This window comes from Nipponia nippon, unplaced genomic scaffold, assembly GCF_047370975.1.
Source record: "Nipponia nippon isolate SJK-2023a ecotype South Korea unplaced genomic scaffold, ASM4737097v1 scaffold_12, whole genome shotgun sequence".
NCBI classification, from domain to species: domain Eukaryota; kingdom Metazoa; phylum Chordata; class Aves; order Pelecaniformes; family Threskiornithidae; genus Nipponia; species Nipponia nippon.
This window is the reverse complement of record NW_028262313.1, coordinates 238,776-264,086: the sequence shown is the minus strand read 5'-3', so window position 1 is coordinate 264,086 and position 25,311 is coordinate 238,776. Positions and strand designations below refer to the sequence as shown.

The following is a 25,311-nucleotide window of genomic DNA, read 5'->3' as shown; positions in this document are numbered from 1 at the left end:
TGGAGGGACCAGCCCAAAAAAATACATCCCATGGGAGCATGATTTCCCCAGGGCTGCGCAAGAAAACAGCTGTTGCCGTGGCGACAGCTCAGCGCTTTCTGCTTGCTCCGGCAAAATGGGGTGAGCGTGACGTCAGCAGCCCGCAGTCCGCTGGCCAGCGCGGCTCCAGCCTCTCCTGGCTGTGACTCAGTGCTGGCCACCGGCCCCGGCCCTGCCGTACCAGGGCTGTCATGATGGGTTGCGATGTGATACAGCTCAAAGGAAAGACAAGGCAGGTGGGTGCTGTCAGCCGGCGCACGGAGCCAGTACCGGCTCCCCTTGGATGTTTGCAAGCTGCTCCAGGGCCAGAAGGTACAGCAGGGGGCTCAGACATGGTCAGCCAGAGCCTTCACCCCAGCCCCACGGCCCTGGGCACCAAGGGGTCTGACATCTTATTCTTGCAGTCTGCAGAGCGGCTGCAGGGGGTTCCAGACCTAAAAACCCACGCTTGGCTCATGCTAACTACCTGGGTACCCAAGTCCTGGCCCGGAGCAGCCCACAGTGGGCTCTGCAAGCAGGGCAGCACCTTGCCGTGCTCCAGGCAGCTGTACGATCCCACATCTGGCTGTGAAATCCCACAGGAGCATCCGTGATGGAGCCAACTCCTCTGCATCATCCCCTGCTGACAGTCAGTCTCTGCAGCTGCTCCAGAGCTATGTTGGCCAGGGCAAGCCGAGAAGGGCCATGTGCCCGGTGCACCACCAATTCTGCTTGGTGGCACTTAACTGCCCCCCTCTGCTCCTTTTTCCATCTCAAATTCAAACACAAAATAAAACAAAAACAGCCTTGTTCTGCAGCCCAGACCGGCAGCAGAGCCACGGCGCAGACGGGTTACAGCGGGGGGATGCTCAGTGGTGCACAGCCACCTCCTGTGCAACAGGGCTCCCACCCCGCCCTATCAGCAATTGCCACCCGGCCACTAAAGCCTTTGCTACCTGCTTTTCTTTTGGTCCTCTGGCATCTTCCCTGCCCACAGCCCAGTGGCAGGCGCAGGGGGCTCCTGGGACCCCTCTGCACATAGTTCCCAGTGCGGAAACTTGCTAAAGGAGTTTTACAAGCTGATCTGTTTGTGCGCAGAAGGCTCTTGGCGGAGGCAGGGCCGGGGCTGTGGTGTGATGTTTTTCAGGAGCAGTTTTCCTGAGAAGGCAGGGAAAGGACCAAAAGTCGCAGCTGCCCTATTCCTGCTCATTGCCACCCACTGAAAACAGCCAACCAAAGGAAGAGTGGAGAAGCTGCACCCAAAACCACGGCCTCTCCTCAGGGCTGCAGCATCTCAGCCGGGAAATCCAGGGACTGTCCCAGGGAAGCTCCACTCTGCCCGCGCCGGGACATGGCAGCAGCAGGCTCCTGAAAGCCTTCGGCTTGCTTCCCTGAGATCTTCTCCTTGGAGTTTCTCAAATAGGCTCTGGACCCCCACCCATCTCTGAGCAGAGCCCAAGGCTGGGTGCTTAGACACCCCAAGTCTCTCCTTATCCCCACGCTCACCCCTGGCAAAGGGGCCAGGAACCACTGCCAGCTCCCCTGGGTCCCCATGGCCCCTCCTCGCCTGGCTCCGGTCCGGCTGGGATCCCCTCGCCCCGGGCGTGCTCAGCGCTGCCTGTTTGTGTGCTGCTGCCCTGGTTACCAGCCACTGAGTCACCACAAAACCTCCCTGCACGGGCAGGGAAGCCCAGACTCATATATTTTCCATGGGAACCCTACAACTCATTCAGCCTTTCGAGGTGGGGAGAGATGTCAACAGGGTGTAATACAGAGCAGGGACCTCCCAGGGACCAGGACTGCCTGCACAGGGAGCAGCCAAGGACACGTCCAAGCCCTGCAGGGACGCTGGGGTCCCTTTGGAGCAGTGCAGCCATGGGCCGCTTAGGTGCATGCATGAACGTGGCTGTTTGCTCCATCACCCATTCAGCTGCATCTTCATCCCCAAGTCCTTGCCCATGCTGCCCTGCACTTGTGCCCCCCAGCCACACGCATGGGGACCCTGCCAGCCTCATGCCCTGGCCAGCTCCAGAGTCATAGGATTTCCAGGTAGACCTGGTCTGGCTGCAGAGCAGAGAGCTGGGGGAAGTGAGCTCGGATGCCAGTAAGATGAGGCAAAGCTTGGGCAACAGGGGCTGGCAGAGAGGCCGTGGTGTGACGAGCAGCACCCGTCATTTCGCGGCTGCAGCCTTGCACCATCTTTTTCCGGGGAAGGTGGAAGACGTCGCCCGTCAGGCGGCTCCTGCAGTGTCTCAGCATGAGCTCAGGGCTTGGCTCAGCAGCTCTGCTGCGTGGCACTGATGGGTCCCGACCTCCCCAGGGCTGATTAGTGCCAGACCCACGGTGCAAGTCCCTTTGGGATGACTGCACCATCCAGCGAGGATCCAAGCCCATGTCCGTGCTGCAGCCTCCCCCCCACAACCCTCTGGAGGGGATGGTGGCAGTGTGTGCAGCCTGGCCGAACCAGCTGGGGACAGGATCGAGCCCTCTCCACCCAGCCCCAGCATGCCCCGCAGGCCCTTCAGAGCCAGGAAAGCAGATGGGAGGTGCCTCCAGCACAAAGCTCAGCATGCCTGGCCCCTGTACATAGCAGAGCCGGGCAGCCTGGGCTGCACGAGGTCAGGCAGGGTGGTGTTTGCAAGGCTCCGTGTTTGCCTACACACCAGAGGCAGCGTTCATGCCAAGCTGCCCCAGGAGGCATTCGGTCCCTGGGCAGTCAGGGCTGCCCGTGGGAAGAGCGGTTCGGTGGCAGTGGTTCAGAGATCCAGGGTTTGTGCCAAGCTGGGCTCTTGCTAGAGTCTCTCCATCCTGAGAGCAATTTGGGGACACACAGGCAACCAGGATCCCAGGCTCTGCAGATGCAACTCATCCAGACGTGCTGTTGCACTCTGATAGTAAAGCCATTCTGCTGCCAGTTGGCCAAATCCCTGCCCCCTTAGGGGCCAGCGGAGCCAAATGGCTCTCAAACAAACAGCAGCAAAAGCTTCCATTGTCGAGAAAGCAGCTCCAGGGCAGATGAGGATACAGGGAGGGGAGTTGTGATGCAGGGATGGAGGGTAGTTGCCACAGGGGAAGGGGATTCCTCCATCCTTTCGGGGATGCTATTTGGGTCCATCTGCTCTGAACGCTCATCCCTTCACACTCACTGCCTCCCAGGCTCCCATCACCCCCTCATGTCTCCCACTTGGTCTGGAAAGGGGAGAGGGCAGGAGGTGTGCCAGGACAGGGAACGGCACCAGCCAGGGAAGGCAGGGACCCAACAGCAGTGGCATGGCAATCCCGCAGCAGCCGCTGCACGTGGGAGCTTGCCATTGGGGGTGGGATGCAGGTGACGGTCAGGATCCCAGCTTACACGAGAGCCCTGATGCCGTACCAGAGGTGAGCGGGTTCGCTGCTGCCCGGCAGACGGTGGGGCAAGCAGACTTCCTGAAGGCACCGCGTCACCTCCAGTCCTTCCTCTCACCCAGACAGACGGACAGACAGATGGCGGTCCCCTCACTGAGCAACCTCAGCACCCGCTTACGGGTTTGTTCCCCATGCGTGCAGAGTGAACCCATAAGTGGGTGCTGAGGTTGCTCACCCCTTCCTGCCTGCACGCCTGCCTGCGGGGGGATTGCAGCCCAGGGTGGGGATGCAGAGCAGAGATGCCGCCTGCAGGCACCAAGGGCAAACTTGGGTGCAGCTGGGGTGCCCGTGCTCTGCCGTGGGGCTGGAGGGATCCCCGCCCCAGGGGTGTCCCAGCTCCCCCCAACTGGTCCATCAGCAGGCAGAGACAGGCAACCCAGACAGCCTCAGCCTCTGTTTCTGGCAGCGCTTTTTCCAAAGGGGCTGGGTCAGGCCAGCAGCTATGGGGCAGAGCTGGTGGGCATCCCCCAGCCCCACATCTGCCCCCTGCCTCCCTGAACAGGCACCAGCTCTGCCAGGCAGCTCCCGCCACAGGCAGGACCTGGGGCTGCCTGGGAAGGGCTGGGGGCTCTGGAGGGAGATCTTCAGCCTCCATCAACTGGGAGCTGGCAAAGGTAAAACAGCTCTCAAAAAATGTCATAGCAAGAAATGTTGTTGCTTGCTAATCCAAGCCTGAGCTCCCTGGGCATCCCTTGTGGCTCCCCGAGGAGTTGGCAGCCCCCAGACCCCAATGTGGACACATCACTGGAGTGTTGCTCCCCTCAGTGCTGCAAATTCCCCTAGTTTTGCAATGCTGCAAAATTATCCCCAGCTCGCCGAAGGTCAGCGGGATCGCAGGGGGCTCCATCCCCTGCTAGAGCTGGCCGTTGGTGGGGGCCAGCGATGGTGGAGCTCATCCCGGAGTCCCAGCCCGCTCCCCACGGTGCCGGCCGGCCCCGCAGCCCCCCCAGCCCAGGCTGCAGGCTTGCGAGGAGCCAGCATCTGGAAAGGATCAGCGCCGCTAACCGCTGCAGGGAAAGGGGAGGGCTATAAATAGCAGCAAGTTTCCAAATCAAAGATTAAAAACAACAACAACAAATGAAGAACACAGGCTGAAGCACTGGCTTTTCTGCCCAGCGTGTTTATATATATAGTCATTTTTTTTATTTCTAGCTTGTTTTCAGTCTTCCCTCATTGCTGTGATGTTCTGGGTCTGTCCTCTTTCCCACTGGGCAGCTTCCCAGAGACACAGTTCTTGGAAGGCTGTAACCTCTTTAGTAGCTCTAAAATGAATCCCAGGCAGGAATGTCCCAGGACCCGCTTTCTGCTAGTTTAGCAAAACAGCTCACGGACTGGCCGGGCGGTGCCTTGGTGGACCAGGGGTGCAGGGGGCACCGCAGGGAAGCAGCTGAGGGGACGCCGATGGTTCAGCTGAGCGGATGGATGATGTTTTCTCGGGGAGCGCATTGGCAATGGGAAAGTCTCAGCACCTCTGAGGAGAGGCTAGATGGACACCCAAGTTTAACCCTCATGGCTAAGAGGTGGTGCCGGTCGAGATGAACTACAGAAATATTGCCCAGCTGCTTGTTCAAGCCCTGGCTGAGTCCCTACCATCTCCCCCTCTACCCAGGGCACCACAAATGATTGCAAATAACGGACAGCCTGGCCCCGGGAAGCACACACGCGTGGCCTCGTGCACAGACCTGTGTTTATCCCAGGTTTTTTGCCCACTGAAGTTGTTTTCCTGGAAGGGCTGAGGTTTGGCAGGCTCTTTGCTGGCAGCAGTGCTGTGATGCAGCCCAGACCAGGATGGCATGACACACACACTCAGCCTTCGTTTAAGAAATAACTTCATAAATCTGCTTAATGTGGCCAATGAATCATTCCCACTCCCCATGGGATCCCTTCCCATGAGCTGAGCCTCACTGCCCCTGCTCTGGGAAAAAAAAACAGACAAAAAAAACCCAAAAACCAAGCAGCATCCCTTGAGCAACAGCAGCAGCACTGTCTGCCTGCACCCTTCCCCGCACCCTCGCCACCCTTCCCAGCACAGCCAGCCTCCCCGCCAGGGAGCCGCTTGGTGTTTCGGTGCCGCATCCCCCGGCTCCCTGACTCATGGGTTTCACAACCACAGCAGCCAGACAGCCTCCAGCTCCCCTCTCCCGGCCTCCCCGGGCCAAGCAGGGAAGAGGACAGCAGGCACTGGAAGCAGTTATGACTGAAAAACGCAGGGACAGCGTTTGCAGCCACCCCTTGGGATGCTGGTTGCTGCTGGCTAAAACCAGGCAAGAGCGGGGTCAGCTTCCTGGGGACCTAAAGGCACCCGAGGCCACGGTGATGGCTGCATGGCTGATACCAGCATGGGTGGCAGGGGAACAACGGGGCAGCCACTTGCAGCAACCACAAGAGAAAATACCATGTCAGGCAGACCGCAGCCAGTGCTTCGTCCCCCTGTGCTCCCCGCTGGGAATGCCGCCCGTCAGCGGGAACTGAATGCTCGCTGTGCACTCTTGGGGCTGCCCGGGGTTTTGAGACACAGTCAAAATCTGGAGCAAGGTCTTCAGGAGCTAGAGCGAGGTGTTTGGGCTGAGCAAGATGAGACAAGGCTGCTTGGTTCGAACAGCTTCATGTCCCCCATCTCCAGACACCATGGGCAGGGTGCGAAGACATCCCTGCATGAGATGGACTACAGGAGGAAAGGACGATGCTAACAGCTGAGTAGAAAGCCAGACAAAGTCCATGAGGCTGATGGACAGGGACACCATCCTGGCTTCATGTCCCAACCCTCCCACTGAGCTCCCCAGGGCTGGCCAGCCCCTGTCCCAGCACCCCAGAGCACCCTGGCTGGGTACCACCCCAGTCATGGAGGCACAGAGCAAGGTGCAGCCCCCACCTGTCCCACGGGGACTGTCCCTTCTCCTGGGGTGACAAACAGCCCTGGTGGTGTGGCTGGCGTGGCTGGGAGCTGCTTATCTCGGGCTGTTGGCCATGTGCCCAATGCCAGAGCTGCTCATGTCCCGGTGGGTCACTGGGCAGTTGTCAGAGCTCCTGCTGAACCACAGCTGGGAATGGCCTGGCCCCACGCACAGGTACCCACAGATGTGGGCATGTGCTGGCACTGCTGTCCTGGGCTGGACATCGGGCTATATCCTGACCCGTGGGCTGGGCTGCTGCATCCCTCCCACTGCTGCTGTCCCAGCCGCACCCCTGTGCCCACGGTGGGGAAACTGAGGAAAGAAGAAGCGAGAGGCTCCTCTCCTGGCTGCTCCCCCAGGGACAGGGGAGGGCATTTCTCAGTCCTGACGCCTGGCCACTGCCACCCCACCACCACAGCCACCACCTCCTAAATAATCCCTGGCCATGGGCAGAGCCACCAGGCACCATGGGGTTCACGCTGGCAAGAGGAAAGCTCAGTCTGGGCTGCTCCATGCCCACGTACACTGACTCACAGCCGAGCAGCAGCCCCAGGACAGGCTGCCTCAGGAGAGCCCCTCCAGATGGGTGCCAGCCGGGGACCCCCGCCAGCACCCCACCGCTCACCTCCCTCCCTGCCCGCCTGACTCACTTTCGAGCAGGGACAGAGGGATGGCTGCCGTGGGGAGGCTGGGAATGGGGCCCTGCATCACCGCGACGATGTGATGCATCACCCCACCGTGCCTTGGGCTACTGGCAAGCCCTCTGGCCATGGGTAGGAGAGGACAGCCAGCCACGGTTTTGCTCCCATCGGGAAGGTGGCAGGCATAGCCAGGCAGAGCAAGGCAGGCTGCTACTATCCCAGCCCGGCACTGAGCTGCTGGAGGGGCTTCTGGCTTCACTTTCACAGCAAGGGTTGAGCCATCAACCCACAATAATGTCAGCGTGTTCCCTCTCCAGGCGATGGGCACTCTCCAAACTCACCCCACAAGGAAGCAATTAAGCAGGCTGTGTGCTGATTTGGGGCAGGGAGAGGATGGCAAAGCCTCACGCTGTGCTGTCACTGGGCACACAGGGGTAGGAACCAGTCCTGTCCCTCACCGGGGGATCCTCCGCGATCAGCACAGCTATGGCAGGGTTAGACATTGCTCTCGTTCAGCACAGACCCAGGATGGATCCCAAGTGATCTGTGAGGCTTTGATCCTCCTTACGGCGGAGGGGATAGCAGGCTCCAAGCTACTTTTTGACAGTGGATGGACGTGGAGAATCCTTACGTTGCTGAAACAGCAACAAGCACTGCAAACCTGATGGAGCTGGGTGGGGTGTCTTTCTTGAAGGCTTTGGTTACAGGAGTCGCATGATTATGTGACAATCTCAGTTTTCCTTTTAAAGACAATGACACAGAAACAGTGAGTTTCCTGCGTTCCCAATTATGGTGGGGAAAACTTGGAAACATTTCTAAATGTATGCTAAAAACATCCACAAAGGAAATGTCAGTAGAGAGACAGTGAAAATACATGACTTGAAAGGACAAAAAACCAAAATCCCATGACGTCTTGGGGACTTGAACTCCTGGGATCACACACGGCCCGGGTCCCCCGGCCCGTGCGGCATGTCTCACCCCTCTTACGTGACCAGCTCGCAGCATCTCTCGCAGCCGATGCCAGTCCGGCCGGCATCCCAGTGCTGTGCCCCCAAGGGAAAGGACTTGCAGAGATGCGAGGAAAACCGAGGATGAGCCATCGAGCACTTTGCTGATACAGCACAAAACAGGAGCGCTGCACTTGGCCGAGTTCAAGGTCGAGGGCTGTAAATTCCTTGTTATTTTTAGCTCCAGGATAGTAGCTGGCTGAAAACAAGAGGAAGAACAGCTGGAATCCAGAGAGGAAGGGGAGGTGCAAGGAAAGTGGTTGCTTTTGCCTGCTGAAATAAGGGCAAAACTTTAAGAAACAGGCAGGAGGGGAGAGAGAAAATGGGTGCTGCGGGGGTGGCAGGCCGCCCCCAGAGAGGGGCCCGTGGGGATGAGCAGGGTGCGTTTGTGCCCCCACCAGCCGCGGAGCTGCAGCTGGACACGTCCCGGCAGCTGGGGTGGCCTGCGAGGACGCGCAAGGTGCTGCTGCAGCCCGGGGACACGGGAGGATCATGGAGCATGGGGGCATGGGGCGAGCTGGGCCACGGGTGTGTGCCTGCACACACGTATGCAGCAGAGATTTCTCTCCCAAAGGCTGTGTTGAAAAACGACAGCATGTGGCTGATGTTGGGAAAGGGCCTTTTCTCCTCTTTGGTGCAACCATACGAGGCAGGGCAGGCACACCGGCTCCCTGCCTGCACCACACCCGCCTTCCTCCCGCTCTGCCCGGGGCCGAGGATGAGCAGGGATGTCGCATTCGGGGCTCAGTGCTCCGTCACCAGCCACAGCAAAGTCACGGTGCCCGCCGGCACGGCGTCCCTTGCGCCCGGCCAAAGGGAGATGGGATGGGAGATGCTGGGCTGCGCACAGCCCGCCGGCGTGCCCAGCTCTCGGCGTGCGTCTCCATCAGACGGGCATTTCCAAACGCAGCCTACACGTTGTGTCATGTCACCACAGCAACGGGAAGCATACAGCGAGGTGAAACGGCCTGACAACGAAGAGACCACGTGCCTGCAGCTCCTCTCATCCCCCCATCCCACACAGGGCATCAGTTTAGCTGCTGAGAGAAAGCAGTGAAGTTCCTGGGGCGTGAAATGATTAAATGCTGCATTTTGAGGAGAAAAAAAAGTCAAGAAATAATAGAAGAGAGAACAGTCTTGCAGCAATCGCTGCCGGCTGTGCTGGGGCTGAGCTGCATACAGGGAGCATGCCTGCACAAACACCCACACCCACTCTCACGCTGGTATTCAGATCCTGTGGGATCCAGCTACGTAAACAGGACGTGTGTGCACACATGTGCATACGCACGCTCTCAAATGGGTGCGTGGATCCCCTGGGATCCGGCTACAGGCAGCTCGTGTGTGTGAACAGGGGCACGCGTGGGCTGAGGGTCCCAGACCCAGCCTCACACCCGCTGTGGGTCCCACTCTGCCCCCAGCCCCGCAGGGCCCTGCTCCCAGGAGGGACAGCACCTAGTGGAGCTGGTTATCGTGCTCCAGGGGAGTCCTCAGATCGTTGTTCCTGAACCCAGAGAGAACAAACTGGGGGATAAAAGAGCGGATTTCCTTGCTCACAGCCCTCAGCCTGCTGCTGGCAAAAATCTGTCTCTTGGCCTCCTCCCAAGCCTGCCCTTCTGTCTTTGCCTTATGCCCCTGCCCTCCCTTGCCGTCACCTCTGATGGTGTCTGGTCCTGCTTTCCTGCTTTTCCCCACATCCCACTGAGACAGCCGGGATAATCCCAGCCCCTGAGATGCTGCTGGGGCGGTGGGTAATTCTGCATCTCCTGGTTCAGGACAAATCCTCCCTTGGGAAAGCCAAGGTCTGACTTCAAAGACACTCAGGGCTGATGCTCTCCGGACTCCCCAGGAAAGCCCCATAGAAGGTCTGCAGGCAGGCAGGGGTCTGAGACAGCCGCCACCCATGGCCCCTGCTCCATCTCAGCTCTGGGTTGATGGAGCTTTCCTCCTCTCCACAGCCCTATCCTGGGGTGCTGGATGGCAGAGTGCTGCCAGTCTCTCTGTGCCCAGGAAGCAAAGTTCACACTGTCCTGCTCCTGCCCTTCCCACCGTGCCACTGTCCTCAGGGGACACCTGAGCCGCCCAGAGCATCACCTTTCCCGAGGGCTGCATCGCTGAGCCGCTCAGCCAGCGTGCACTGCCCCACCACTGCTGCGGGGACGCGGGCAGAGGCACCGCCGGGCAGAGCTGACCAGCCAGAGGGCACCTCTCCCTGCCTGGCAGCGCCAGGCCTGGCAGCTCTGGCAGGAGGATGGATGCACGTGAGAAGATACTTCATTCTCTGGTCAAAACCAGCGCACACAAGGCAGTGTGATCCAAGGAGCAAGGGAAAGACCCTGCATGGGGAGAAAACCACTTTTGTTGGCACACAAAGGCCGCCTTCACTGACCTAGAAAGACGAGCAATGTGTGCAGCTGGCACTGAAACTAGGACGGGGACAATAGCAGCGCGAGCCCTCCGCGACAGAAAGGTCTTTGTGAGCCACTGAGCATCTCCAGCTCTGCAACCACCACGGGTCCCCAGGCACAGCCCGGGCCATGGGGCTGGGCTCCCCTGGAGCCAGGTCACCCCAGACAAGGTCTGCGTGGATGGCCCAGTACATGGGAAGCACTGGGAGCACTGGCTCACCTCTGGCAAGGCTGGATGGCACCCAGGAGGCTGAGGTGTCTGGAGCCGGCTGCTTTCCACAGCTCTGCCAGATCACCAAATCCCTGCTCCGTCCCAAAAGCCCTGCTCCGCCCCATCGTCCCGTCGGTCTGACTCATGCCTCATGGCCACACGAGCTACACATAGGAAGGGCCTCGCCACCCGACAGCCAGCCTGGTGCCTCCGAGCAGTGTGATAGCAGGGATAAGCAGCGCCCACTGAGTCACGCCAGCTGCCAGCAGCACCCACCTCCCCACCCCAGCAGGCAGACTCAGACCTGCTCGGCTCCCCGCGGTGCGGACCCCTGGGCTCGGAGCACTGCTGGGGACTCTGGGGGGGTGGCATATGGGTGCTGAGGCTGCTCACTGCGGGGTAGCTCCTCTCCCATCCCCATCCCCTGCAGAGCAGCAGGACTGAGGTTTCCTCAAAACACAGTCCATCTGCCAAGGGGGAGGTGCGTATGAGTGCTGAGTTGACGGAGAGAGGTGTCATATAGGGATGGCAGGGAGCCATGCAGAACACCAGACAGCTCCAGACCCTCAACAGAGCGGCTCACTGAGATCAAAGCCCGTCCCAAGTGAGTCACCGGCACCCAGCCTCTGAGCAGTGCAATGTCTTCTGCAACAATCCCTCTTTCTGGAGACAGGAGTTCTGCGAAGACCACAGTGCTTCTGTAAACCCAAGTAAGCACAAGTGGACGCTGCCAGATCATGACCTGGTGAAGGGCAAGTTCTCCTCTCTGTGTCCGTGCTGGCAGGGAGCAGGCAGGCTCACACAGCAGCCTTGCCGGACACCAACAAACCCAGTAGCTGGCACCTGCCACGCCAGCTCCCAGAGCCAGCCTTTCCCCAGGTCCAAGCCCTCTACAGCAGAGGGCTGCCCTCAGGCTGCCAGCTGCAGGCAGCAGGTAGGCAGCCTTGCCTCGCTCTTCCCCAGGCCAGGACGGTGCAGCAGTCGGAAGCAGCAGTCGGCGTGTCAGCAAAGCTCCTGTTTGCAAACAGTACAGTGCCTGCCTGGGGCCACGTGCAACACTGCAGCTGTACTTACCTGAGCCAGCCCTGTCCGCACGCACAGCCAGGGCCCCGTCCCGCCGGGCAGGCTGACGCCCAGCCAAGCAGGGTGGCTCATGCACAAACCATGGTGCAGGAGTTGCAACCCAAGGAAAGAGGTTGAGGGATTGGGCTGCCAGGTCCCCAGTAAAGTATTGGCCGTCTCCAGGGGCACTGGCACTGCCTGCCAGTACAGAGCTAGCAGCACGTCCTCACCACCACCATGAGTCTCAGCTGGCTCCTTCCGACAGCAGGGTGAGCATCAGGGTATCGCCATGGCTGGGGAGGACCACCTTTGCCCACTGACGCTGCCAGGCTGGTCTGGGAAACAGCCAGGGCTGCAGCTTCTGGAGAAAACTGCAGACTTCAGCCCCGGCCTGGAGTGCACTGAACTGGGCTTGAAGCAGCTCCGTTTGACCTGAGCTGCACACCACCAGCTCCATCCAGACTGGTTTGGTCCCCGTGCAGGTCCCTGAGCAGGTGGGAGTGGGTGGCGATTCACCCACCACCCTCCATATAGCTCCCCAGGACACGACTGAGTGTGGCTGGGACATCTCAGTGGCAGCCTCTAGCTACGGGCACTTGTTAGGGTTTAAGGCACTCTGTCTTCAGGCATATCCCTGGTGCATTTCCTAGGGCTATCCTCTCACCCTGGGCATAAACGCCCCCAGCTCTAGGGCAGATCCTGCCTACGCAGTCCTTGAGAGCCTCGGGTTCTCACCCAGTACTGCAGCTATCCTCAGCCCTGGCTCCTTGGAGAGCTGGGGGGAGCTACTCCCAAAAATGTGGCTGTTGGGGTCAGAGGAGTGGGAAGCACAGGAAAGTACCTGCCTTTGCCCACGGCATTGCTGGAGAGACAGGCTGGCCGATGCCTCCTCCTGCATGGCCGGCGCACGCACCCCGGCGGCTGCTGGGTGCAGGGGAAGTGTGTCTCCCTCCACGGTCCCCGTGCACAGCCGGGGGCTGCTGCATCCCCTACTCCTTGATCTGCCATGTCTGCCACAGCCCCGTTGCTGCCGCTCGGTTCCCACCAGCCAGGTGACACTGCTCCCCTGAGCGGACTCACACCACGGCCCAGCATGTGCCAGGAGATGGCTGAGACAGAAGAGAAACCAGACACAAAAAAGCCTCAAGCCTTTTCCAAACAGGCTTGCTGTTTCCCCTTCAGGACATGGCTAGCTGCCAGGGCCATTGGCATGGCCAGGCCATCCTAGCTCCATGGTGTCTCCTCCCATCCTCCTCTACAGCTGCACTGCACAGAGAAGAGCCAAAGGGGTAGGGGGAGACCCAGGGCTTGCAGCGGGGAAATGTGGCATTGGAAAGTGCACCCCAATGCCAACCCCCATGGCTGGCCCTCACCCCAGTAATCCACTTCAGGGTCTGACTCGAGCAGGAAGGATGTGGGCGCTTGTGGCACCAGAGGCCTCCGAGCAAGGGGCTGCCTCAGGAGAAGTGACCCAGAGCCCAAGGGAAGGGGGTAGGAGCAGTGTCGGCAGTGTGATGTCCACAGTTGGCCAGCCCAGGGCTCAGCCATGGCTTTCTAGCCCTGCTTGGGTCCCTGCTGCACCAACAGGAGCATTCCCCGGTCTTTCATTCCCTGAGGAAGGACCACTGCTCTCAGGCCCTTGGAAGAGCCAAGCCTGGAAGCTGATCTATGCTCCGAGGGCATTGCAGGGTGGACATGCTCTCCTGCCAACAGCCAGTGCCTCACCCCTTGTTTTCAACTTTATGTCAGCAGGGAACCCAACCCTGCTCCGGGACGTGGTGAAATTAGATCCATACGGAAACAATTAGGAAGGGGAGGGATAAGGAAGAAGCTTTGCTTTGTTGGCACAACTCTCTGCCCAAAGAAGAAAACAGAGCCCATGAGCCAGTCCAGATGTATTTGTGCTGGGAGAAAATAAGCTGTGAGTGAAGCAAAGGCAGGGAGCTGGGATTCACCCCCAAGCGGGCTGGGTTTTGGGGGCAGCTCACCCCACACCCAGCCCCTCTGCGATGGGCTTTGGTTGAGGGTGAAGCGGGCAGGTCCTGCTGCACCAGGACAGGGAGGCTCTTGAGGAGCAGATGGCGTCTCACCAGGGAAGCTCTTCTTACCAGGTTGGAGACGACCTGCCCTTAAGGCAAGGCCAAGGCAGTCGCACAATGACCATAAAATGCCCGCTGGGATCCTCTCTGCCAAGACCACCTACGGGTCCCTGCTCTGCCTCCAGCCCCAGTGCCGTGCTCCAGAGCCAGCGCTGCCCACACAAACAGGAGATCACCTCTGTCCTGGGAACCTGTCCTCCCCACAGGACAGAAGAGAGGACAAATGCTTCATTGCAGCTCTGGATTACATTAAATACCCCGCCACGCATGGTCCTGGCTCAGGATCAGCCTCGCCGCTCAGCCTGGTGCCTGGCAAACCAACGATCTCTCCAGCCTTCTTGCATGGTCCAAGCTGGATGGAGCTCCTGTAAAAAACTTTGCCTACTGTCCACAGGTTTCGCTGTTTCTCCTTTTTTCCTGTCGCCCCACAAGGAGATTTATGCAAGGCTGAGGTCAGCACGTCGTGCTGGGAGAAGGCTGGGGGGGGCACAGCAGGGCCGGAGGGTCGCAGGCATGCGAAGAGCCGAGTGCGACTGCCTGCACGCCCGATGCGCTCCCGGCTGCTCGGCAAACACCCAGCAGGCTCTGCTGCTCTTCCAGGGATGTTTTATAACTGCGGGGCTTGTTGACAGGGAACGCTCGCCACCAGAGCTGCTTGAGAAAAGCACCCTGTGGGCATGGTGTGTTCCAAAATTAAAGCGATTTTATCCCCCAAACCGTGAGTCAGCTTGCAAAGTGGAGTCTGGACGAGCGCCTTCAGGGGTGATTTCAGGATTACACCACTGCAATGGGAGAGTTTCACCCTCTGCTTGTGCCCAAGGAAGAGAAGTCCTTGGTCAGCCTGTGTGGGTAGGTGTCCACCTGGGCACGTGAACTAGTGCTGGTGCTGCAGGGTGCTGCCTCTGCCTGCAGCACGGTACCCCTCAGACCCGCGGAGCCGCACCAGCTCCCGTACCGGCTTCAGCATCCTCCCCTCTTGCTCACCCCTTACCCTCCAGCCACACGTCCTGCATCAGACCTGGGCCAAAACCCGTCCCCGCTCCAGCTGTCCCCAGAGCAGCCGAGGGGGGAAGAGGACCAAAGAAAAAAAACTGTTTCTAGGGTACCCATGCAGATGCAGCCATACACTCCAGTTTCCCTGCCAGTCTCCCCAGCAGGACCAGACCGCAGTGGCAGCTCCCTCATCTCTTTTTGGGACAGGAGGTCCATGAGACAAACAAGAGCTCTGCAGGGCACAGGGTGCTGGCCGTGCCTCTCACCCCAGTGAAACCTGGGAGCCTGATGCAAGTACACAGGGAACTTGCTCTGCTGGCAACTTCCACTGCGTCTTTCGTCAGCCAAACGCCTGTTCCAGGTCTGCGTCTTTCATCAGCAAAGGTCTTTGGAGCAGGAGTCCCACGAGGTAAATACCTGGAATGTGCTTGGAACAGCTAATCCAGGGTTTGCCCTTCCCCACAGAAGAAGAGGAGCAGGGCAGGTGAGACGGGGCTGCAGGCGCTGGCTTGCTTCCCGAACTGCTCAGCAGGAGCTTGCGCTGCCCTCCCAGGCAGCAGCACTCGGCCACCTCGCCAGGACTGGAGCTCCTCCTTGCTCTGACCCTGCGGCAAATTGTCTGCAAGGACCATGCCTGTGCCTGCATCCATCCAGACCGGAGCCTGCGCATGGGGGTTTGTCCCCTTCTCTCTTGCAAGGGAAAGGGGTCTCTGCCAAACCACTGGAGTCCTGTCATCGAACATGTCCCTGCCATCGCCATTTGGTATCTCTGATAAAGCACTCAGGATCCCCCGTTTGCTGCCCCTGGCTGAAGGCTGTTCTCAGCCAGTGCTCAGCAGGGTGGGAAGTGGCATGGGGACAGGGGGAGCTGAGACCTGCCAACCCCCCTGAGCTCCTGGAAGAGAGCAAGGAGCTCCTGTGCAGCAGCACTGGGCTCGGGCTGAAAAACCCCATGAGCGAATGGCTCAAGCCAGCACTGGGGGCCAGAATCCATAGCTAGAGAGCAGAGGATCTCACTCAAGGGTGGCCAGAGCCAGCTCAAACCACCCCAGGCTACAGCATGAAGCAGATCCTCGTTCCCACGTGCAGAGGTGTGCCCGTGCCTGACCCAGCTTGCCTCCTTGTGACAAGCAACCACCGACACTGGAGCCACAGCCTGACACCTCCTCACCCCGCAACCTCCAGCCCTGCGCTCACCAACACTGAGCTCTTCAAGAGCTAACAGCCTGCTCCAAAGTGCCCTAAAATACCCCAAAACATCTCCCTGGGGTTGGCAGCCCAGGCTTTGGGCTTCGTGGGGTGACCAGGGGGACAACCTGCCCCAAGCTGGGCAGCCCAGCAGGGCCACCATGACCTGTTTTGTGACCTATTCAGCTTTTTCAGGTGGCTGTTTCCATTCCCTACCCAGCCCCCCGCCAAGTGTGGATTGTTTTTGGGTAGGAAATGATGGATTCCTTCGTTACTTCCAAATCCGAACATTGTTTTCTCTTGTGTGTCTTCTGTTTTTGTTGTTTTGGACATGGAAAGTTCTCAGCGTTTGTCTGTCTTGGAGACCAGGCAGGGAAGTGAAAGCAAACACTGTGCTCAGCTGAGAGCAGGGAGGCTGGAGGAGCTGGAAATTTTAAGCATAAACTAACCCCAAGCACTTTCCACATCTTACAGCCAGCCCTTGGCTGAGCCTTTTGCAATGACCGAGTGTCTTCATGCCATGTCTTAGTTCGTCATTCCCGGCTCACTGTTTCCCATTAGCTGCAGAAATCCCAGCCCAAACTAGAGCTATCTCAGCCTGGCCTGGACCGATGCGACCCACGCGTGGGAGCAGAACGCTGAGGTGTGCCCCAGAGGGATGCAGCCACCATCCACCCCAGACCGTGCACCTCTGTCTGCTCCAGGGGACAACCTCCAAACTCATGCTGGTCCTTCCCTCTCTGCCCTGTCTTACCACCATACTAGCACTTCTCCAACACAGGGATCAGCCAAAGCACCCTCTCACCCTTCCCAATCCCGCCAATAGTGCCTAGCCTTGCCCTGACCCTTATGTGCTGCTTCTCCTCTCCTCCCACGCTTGGTGAACACGTGCTGGTGTGGTCAGTGGAAACATCTGCCTGCACCCAGGGATGCTGGGCACCTTCAGGGACACTGCTGCCTCCAGAATGCATCCTGGAGTGCCTCTGGCCCAAATTTTATAAAGATCAAGGTCCAGTAAAACTCTCAGGTGTCCATTCTGTCCATTTAAACACCGAGCATCCTGGATCCTCTTAGTGCAATGCAGAGAGCAACTACCCTACAACGAAAAATTCCTGGAGGAGCTGGGACACGTGCAGGTGGCAGCAGGCGAAGCTGCCTGACCTTGCAGTCTGAATCAGGGGTTCGTTTGTGGCATCTGAGCAGGCCAGGGTGCAGGGTACACCCCATTGCCCTGGGGTCTGCCTCTCACCCCCCCAGGGTGTTCCCCTTGCCAGGCTCTTTTTAACCAAGCAAACATGATTCCCTGCTTTCACTCAAGCTGCCTGAGAGACCTCTTCGTGTTGCGAAAGAGCGCTCCTTTCCTCGCTGGGGAGGGGCATGGGGTCTTTGGTGCGGCCCCCATTTCTTCAGCAGGTACCTGCCGGGAGCATCAGGAGCAAGGGGCTTCCCTGGGAAGCAGAGCAGGATTTGCAAGACAGATCAAAATGGTCAAAATGCAAACAAAAAGGACTGCAGAGCCAGGTGCCTTCTCCGTGCACTGGCCTTTCACAAATGGTGGCAATTTTGGATGGGAAACACAATGGTGAGGACCAGTCCCAGACCAGCCCGGTGTAAACTGACGGGCCCTCCTGCCCCATGGAGAATCATCCCGCAGCCTCTGGGCGCCTCCATGGCGACTTTTCCTTCCACGCAGCCTCTGTCTGCTCTTACGGGTCTCCACAGCCCCGCCACCCCTGTTGCACAGGCAGCAAGCCGGGGGCCATACCTTCCTCCCCAGCAGCGCAGTGCAGCGCAGCCCTCCTGGGGCGTGGGTGCCAGCCCTGGGGAGCGCTGAGCCCGCTGGCCCTGCAGCCATGCCCGTGGCAGCCAGGAGCTCAGGCTCGCTGCTCACCAGCCCCAGATAATTATAGCTCAGCTGTTTATATACCCTCAGCCCGCAGCCGCAGGAAGGAAGGCTGGAGGACTCGCTCTACGTAACAGGGCTCCCCACCCCTTTCCCACTTCCCCCTCCCACCTGCACCCCCGCGTGTGAATTCGGCACTTGTGACAAGACACCACAACACAGCCTTGTTTTTCAGAGCTGGTTACAGCCCACAGTTTCCCCTTTCTGCCACGGGCCAGGGCTGGAAGGGCCACTCGTGGGACCCTGCTCCGAGCTCTCCGCTGCTGCCCAGCTCCGGGCACAGTTTCCCCCTCTCTGCACCATTTTCAGTCACCTCCTGCGTCCCTCAAGCTGGCAGCTTCTTGGTCCCACAGCTTGTCTAGGGGCACAGAACCTTGTCCCTGTCCCCATGCGTGGCTGAACCACGTGGATCCTCCCCAGGCTGCGGGCTCCAGCAGCCTGCACCCATCTCCGGAGCCATGGGTTGCACTGAAACACCCAGGGATGGTGGGTCAGCGCTCTCCTTCGCGCAGGGTGGCCACAGCATCTCTGTGCCAGTCCTTCCACCCTGCCCTTGCGTCCCAACACACGGCATCGGCATGGCAATCCCATGCCGTTTGCCAGTGTCCACGCAGGACTGAGCAGAGGCAAGGGAACCCCTCCCGAGCCGCAGAGGTTGTCCATCTCTGCAGGGACAAGTGACCGCCAGCCATCGCTGGAGAGGGATGCCCGGGAAGCTGCCCTGTGCCAGGGCACTTGCGGTGGTGCTGGAAGGGGGTGCACAGCCGCGGTGGGGAACGGGGGAGCGGAGCCCCTTGCCCACCCCACGGAGAGCAGCAGCAAGCAACGACCCGGCACGGCTTGCTCGGCTGCAGGAATGGGAACAGGACAAGCTGTGCCTGCCCTGCGCTGCCGGGCTGGGCCGGCCAGCTGTGGCTGAGCCAGCGCTTTCTGTGTTTGTTTGGGCTGTTAGATAACTTCGAAAGCAGAAGCTGGAAGGGCTGGCGGCTGAACAGTTTGTTCTTTCCGACTTCCACACGCTGCTGCCTCAAGCCACAACGCCTCGCGGGGCCCAGCAGTGAGACGCTTAAACCACAGCCCAGCTGTGCCCGCTCAGAGAGGCGCCGTGCAGAGAGCCGCCGCGTCCCTGGTCCTCGTCCCGCAAGGTGCCACCGAAGCCCCCTCCGGCACATCTGCCCTCGCAGCCCTGTGCGGGGCTCTGCCTCCCTCTCCCTGTGCCCTCCTTGCTGCCAGAGAAGGGGCCAGAGCAGTGGGAATGCGTCTTTGCAGGGGTGCCAGCCCTGCACCCCAGCCCTGGCACCACGGTGAGGGGCTGCTGCCACCTCCTGGTCGTGCTCCCGGCCCCGCGGCACTCGGGTGCTGCCCGGGCACCCCGACGGGCAGGGTGGCAGGGCTGCCCCTGGGCTGCACCCTGCGCCCAGCCATCGCCCGCCGCGCAGGGGAAGGAGCAAGGGTTAAACACCGCTGTGCAGCCCGGCGGCATGTCCTCCCCCTGCACAGCCCTTACCTGCCCTACAGCCAGCCGCTGTCACCTGGGGCAGAGAACAAGGGAGGACAGCAAGGCCACAGCAGGCCATATGCCTGGGAGTGTGCGGCACGGCTTTGCCAAAGGGCAGCAATGGGAAGCGGGCTTGGGTTACCTTTGGGTGGCCCATGCCTCTCCCGGGGAGAGGCAGCCTCATTTCCCCAGGCAAGGAGGAACTGCTGGGGCTGCAGTCCTCGGGTGTCACCCACTCGGGGACCAGGAGAGTCCACACAGCACCTGAGCCCAAAGAGGGTGTCACTCCCTGGCATGGCACGGTGCTGTGCCTCAGTTTCCCAGCCACCAGGAGGTGAGGACATGAGGCACACAGAGCTCTCTGCCACAAAGGGAAAATTAGCAATGCTGAGAGACCCTCCAAGGCTGCTCCTCTGCACCCGGCTGAAGCGATGGCAATGGTAGCGCTGGGAGCAGAGCTGCCCGACTGTGCAGGCTGGGCACCTGGGTCTGAACCAGCGCTGGGATCCACAGCTCTGACATCCCCTCGGGTGGCACAAAACCCACCCCACAAAGGGGGACACCCCTACTTGATCAAAGGGAAAGGCATTTTTCCACGGCTGAGTACCAACATCTCTTACTGGGGCTGCATCACATGGCCTTTCAGATGTTGGAGCATCTCAACCAGTGACACAGGGTCCCAGTTCCCAGCAGCAACTGGGAGCTTCCAAGCAACTATAGGGACAAAGGCAAGGTTGGGCTGAGGCCGAATCACTAGCACAGGCTTTGTCCCTGTCCAAAGGACCGTGGTGAGGGTCTGATCCTGTGTCTGATGACCAGGCACATCACCCTGGAGTCTGCCAAGACCCTCTCCTAGTGCCGGGCCACTGGGGATGAAACATCCCCAGGCTGGGGCCAGGCAGCAGGTGAGGAGCAGGGTGTGCTGCAGCCCTGTCCAGGAGCTGGAGGTGGTGAGGTGGGGAAGGAAAGCAGTGATATGGCTGCTCTGGAGGGAGAGAGAGGCCAGTAAAGCTGAGCAGGAGGGAGGACAGGCAGGGATGGAGCAGAAGCCAAGTGGACGTGGAGATGGGGATGCTGCAGGCTTGTGCAGGCTGGGGCTCACCCAGCTGAGGACACAAGCAAGGCTGACCACCCATCCACAGCCCTCCCAAGCTTCGCCTGCTTCGGTCACGCTGTGTGCCGTGGTGGCTGCAGAGCCGCGGGAGGCCGGGGAGTGCCGCAGTGTGACCAGGCATCACGCCTTGACTCAGGCCGCAGTCACCGCATGCGAGGCAGAGCGGGGAGGGGACGGTGGCCCAGGCAGGAGGCACACAAGGGCAGGCAGCGTGCTCGCCCCACGGCGCTCGGCCAGCCACATAGGGAGCTTGTGGCCTGGCCAGAAGCAGCCCTGTGAGTCCTGGGAAAACGATTTGGTTTTTCAAGTCCTCTTCCTCCCTCTGGTGCACACCAACCTGTGAAACCCTGGTCCTAAAAACTGCCCCAGGGCTGGCACAGCACGCGCTCTCCGCATCCAGCTCGGGAGCCACCATGTTCCAGCAACGCACCTCTCCTGCTGCCCACCAGCCTCCCCACGGGCAGGGGCTGGGGGAGCCCCGGGGCGCTGACCAGGGAAGCCCCGTGGATTGCTCAGGCAATGGAGGGAACGGGGTGGGACACGTCCCGGCAGGGTTTTAAAGGTAAGGGCAGGCTCTGCGGCAGCTGATGTGGTTTGCCTTCACCTAGGACAGGGTGTCCTGGGGAACTGCGCAACCTCAACGGCTCCACACCCAGCACGTTGGGGAACAGGCAAGATCAGAGACAGCAAGAAAGCTACAGGCACGTGCGCTTTCATGTGGTCTCAGGGCAGACTAGTTTTCAACCTGCCTGAGACGAGGGCAGGCCCAGGCTTCAGCTCTGGGGACAAACTCAGGCTCCAGCTCTACTTTGCATTCCCCCGTGCCAGCAGCGCACCCTCCATCCGTTCTCACGTGTTCCCGGCCCAGTGCAGCAGAAACTGCGTGATGCTATCTGCTTGCTCGTGACTTCCACCAGCTCCTCAGGAGCCCCTGGCAGGGAGACAAGAGGAACGGGCCAAATGCTGAACTAGCATAAGGCAGGGATGAAAACCCAGCCTGCAGGATTTAAAAGTGGTGAGGTTAGTCTCCAGTGGAGTCCATTTCTTCAGCCTCAAGTCCCCTTGCTCCCAGCCATGAGGCTCCTCCAAAGAGAAAGCCGAGATGCACAGTGCTCCGGGCTGTCCTGGCTGCAGAAAGGCAGAGCTGCCCAGACTGCTGCCTGCAGGCTCGGGAGGAGCTTCCCATAGGCAGGACGTCCCCAATGTGGACATCAGAAATAGTGGTCCTCCTGAGGGATGCAGTTGCCACTTTGCCAGGGGATGAGGAGCAGAGCCCAGGGTATTTATTCACTGCCTTGCACACTGCATTGCTCCCTGGGAGGAGCAAAGCAATGGCACGGAGGGTGAGATAAGGCATCGCTGCTGCAGCTGGGCTCGCCGGGAGCCTCCTCTGCCGCTCCCGTTCTGCAGGTGCATTTGAGGTCAAGCAGAGGAGAGACTCCTGACATCAGGAGGACTCGGCTTCGCTGCTCTCCGCGGCAGGGAGGGCCCGGCCAAGCTCTTGGCCACATTAAGCAGGCTGCTCCCTACCTCAGGGAACTGGCCTTTGCACGCCGCAGGAGGGTCGGGATGTGCTGGGCATTTGTCGGATCCACTTGACAGGACTCTGTAAATGAGCGTTTATATAACTCTTCTTTCTGATTGCCTCCAGCGCCTTCCAAGGAAAAGCCACAGGCATCCAAAAGCCTGCACGCCTGCTGGCTATGAAAGGGCTGCAAGGGGCTGGTTCCCCCAGTTGCTATGAAAAGCTGCCCAGTCCCACGAGGTAGCCTCGCAAGGCAGCACCGCATCCTCCAGATTAGGCTCAGGCTGCAGTAGTGGTGAACAGGCTGTTCCCATCCTTGCTACAGAAGGAGCCCGCAAGCCATCCTGCGGCTGGGCCAGGCCCGGGAAGGGGACATGCACAGCCTGGCTCCCCTCACTCCGATGGCTTCTCCCAGACTTCCCCAGCCACATCCCTGCTCTCCATGCCAGCAGGTGCTGGAAACCCAGCAGCCCAAGCTTGCGTTCAGTGGTGCCCGGTGTACCTGGTGTAGCGGGACTAACCCCATCCCGCTGCTCTCCACAGGGGAACGGCTCCCGGGAGCACAGGCAGCTGTCCTTGCAGCGATGGAGAGTGTCCAGCTGACACTGGGATGGGTCCCCGCGTCCCTGTGCTCCCCCAGATGGGAGCTCAGCAGGGTGCAATGTTCAGACACGGTGCAGGAGCGCAGTTCTCACGAGCCCGCGTAGGCAGACTGCCTGCAGAAGAGCTGGGAACTCGGTGGGCCGGGCTGGCTCCCTGCGAGCAGATGTTATTTTTATCTCCCAGTTCCTCTCTCGTTTTTGCCGGGCGGCGACCGGTTCTGCTGTTTGCTGAGTGATAAAGAGCCCTTTTTTTCCCCCCTCCACTATTTCTAAGCTATTTTTAGGCGTTTCTCAGTGGGTCTTTGCCACAGACATTTTCAAAGGGCTGGGGCAGGTGGCTTGCTTTGCATGCCCAGAGGAAGAGGAGAGATGCGCAGGGCGGGAGGTGCCGGGAAGGAGCGGGGCTTCCCGAACTGGATGGGGAACGCACGTGCCTTGGAGCACCAGCTGCCCTGTGCTGCACGCAAGAGCAAGCTCCTCTTCTCACACGCAACCGTGGCGTGCAAGAGTCGGCCTTCCCGCGAGGGAACCATGATGCCCACATCTTCCCGACCGTGTCAGCAGCAGCCTTCACCTCTCCAAAGCCCAACCAAGGGAGATCCTCGATGTGGTGCCAGCAGGGCTGGGGGTGCTGCTGCAGCCCGGGGCAAGGTGGGGGTGCGGAGGCGCAGGGAGGGACATCTCCTTGAGGGAAGCTGATGGGACAGGACCTGGGGAGATGTGCAGGGCTTGGGATGCCCAGAGAGGGTCAAACACTGCTGTGGCAGCGCAGGAACCACCGGATGGGGCTGGCAGAGCTGGGATCAGCCGGTGCCACGTTCAGGCTTGGGATAAGGACCAGCCTCCATGGGAACCTAAGTGGGAGAGAAGAGTGTGAGGGACACGGTGCGCACCAGCACTGTGGTGTACCGGTACCATGGCCGGAGCCTCTTCACTGAGACTACTGATGGGGGTGATGCTGCCCTGTCCCCAAAACAGAGGATACAACATGAAATAGCACATCCCAAAGCCCTTGCCATGGCCACATTCGGCAGAAGGAAGCGCTCTTTGGGCAGCAAAGAAAGAAACAGCCTGTATCTCCATCAAGCAGTGAAGGTCTGGCCTGAGGCTGGGGTCCTCTTATTGCAGCCCCCCAAAAAGGTCGTTTTATCGTGGTGGGGCTGGGTCAGGACTCTCCGCTCCTGGGGCAGGAAGAGGCGGTGCGGCCCCACAGCCCTTTTTCCCCTGGAGAACTGCAAAACTCTGAGTTTCGTTGCAGCTCCGAGAAGCTCAGAAAGAGCCAGAACCTGCTGCGGGACAGACGCCCACATTGGCCCTCGGCCAGTTCGAACCTTCCAGGCTGTTACGCAGAGCTGGAGCCCCACCACCACTGCTTGGTGAGGGCATTGCAAGCCTTCCCACGTCACAAGACCCAAACAGTCCCGACCAGCTGCGTCCAGGAGCTGGGTTGGGTTTTTTTTTTTTCGCTTTTTCAGGATCTTGCTGAGATCAGCTGTGTTATCGGCAAGTGGGTCGTGTTTGTGCAGAGGTTTGTAATGCAAATTGTTATGTAAGTGCTCAGGGTTACTCCGGAGGCTCGGCTGGCCGTGCCTCCCCCTTGCGCATGTGCACGGCGCGCTGCCCGCCTGCTCGCCAGTGCTGTTAGCGGGGTAACAAGCACACGCATTCCTGTGCGTCCGTGGGAGCTTCATTACTGTCCTAGCTCTTTATCGAGGTGCACGGTGCGCACATGCATGCGTGTGAGCCGCTCCAGCAGCGTCTGCGCGGGGGTGGCTACCCAAAGGTGTGAAAGGCTGCGCACCCGGGGGGTGTGCTGTGGGGCTGCCAGCCGTGTGCTCGGGCAGCCACACGCTCCGCTGCGCGCGTCCAGCGGCAGTGTTTACCCTCCGCTTGCTCCCGATGAGGCGCTGCTCTCGCCGCTGCCAAGAACGCCTGCGCTCGCTCCAGTAACCCAGCTCCTGAAGGTCGCTGGCCAGAGGCTGGGCTTGCGTCCCAACTGCCTGTTTTTATTATTGATTGTCCTTATCATCGCTCAGAGAGAACACCATGTCCCAAGAATCCGGGGGCAGGACAGGACCTGCTGCCTTTTCTGATGCCTTTTGCCCAAGCTCTGTCTCTCCCCAGCGGAGAATGTGCAGGCATCGAGTGCCCTGCTGCCTGCCCCGGCCTCTGCCTGCGTGCACAAGCCACGACACCGGGAGCTGGGGGCGAGAGAAGAAAGTAGCCTCTCCTCTGTTCCCAGCCATCTGCTGCCATAAGCAAACCACACATTCCCCCTTTCTCTTGCCCTGTCTCCATCCAAAGACCGGGTTCCCCGCACAGTGTCAGGCCCAGCACGTGCCCTTTCCCAGGGAGGACCCTCAGCCAGTGCATCCCGTCACCCCGCCGCTGTCTTGGCAAGGGTCTGACTCCCACCGTGCCCTGATCCAGCACGCACCAGCCTTGAGCCTGCAGGGACTTGGGAAGGGACGGGGGAGCCTGATTTGCCTCTGGTGTCAGAGCAAGCGTCGGTGCTGCTCCGACGCAGCAGCGCCCGGCTGGGCTGGCACAGCCATCGCACATGCTGCGGGGGGAACAGCCGGGTGCAAAATGGTACGAGCAACCCTGGGCTGTGAGCAGCCGTGACACTGGCTGGATCCTGTAACTACAGCAGTCGCTTGACTGCGCAGTAAAACCCCAATTAATCATTTTTATTCATCCTGTGGGTGAGACACGGAGCAGGCAATAGGTGGGTGCCCAGCCAAGG

The 25,311-nt window shown here is 60.1% G+C and overlaps 1 long non-coding RNA gene across 1 annotated transcript; it reads right to left on the bottom strand.

Moving 5' to 3' along the window:
• Positions 1–21,133: 21,133 nt before the first annotated feature.
• LOC148056617 (uncharacterized) lies at positions 21,134–22,771 on the bottom strand. The gene is made up of 2 exons (XR_015702443.1): positions 22,466–22,771; positions 21,134–22,044 (listed from the first exon to the last, which is right to left on the bottom strand). It is a non-coding gene; the product is annotated as an uncharacterized LOC148056617 (long non-coding RNA).
• Between the last annotated feature and the right edge of the window lie 2,540 nt (positions 22,772–25,311).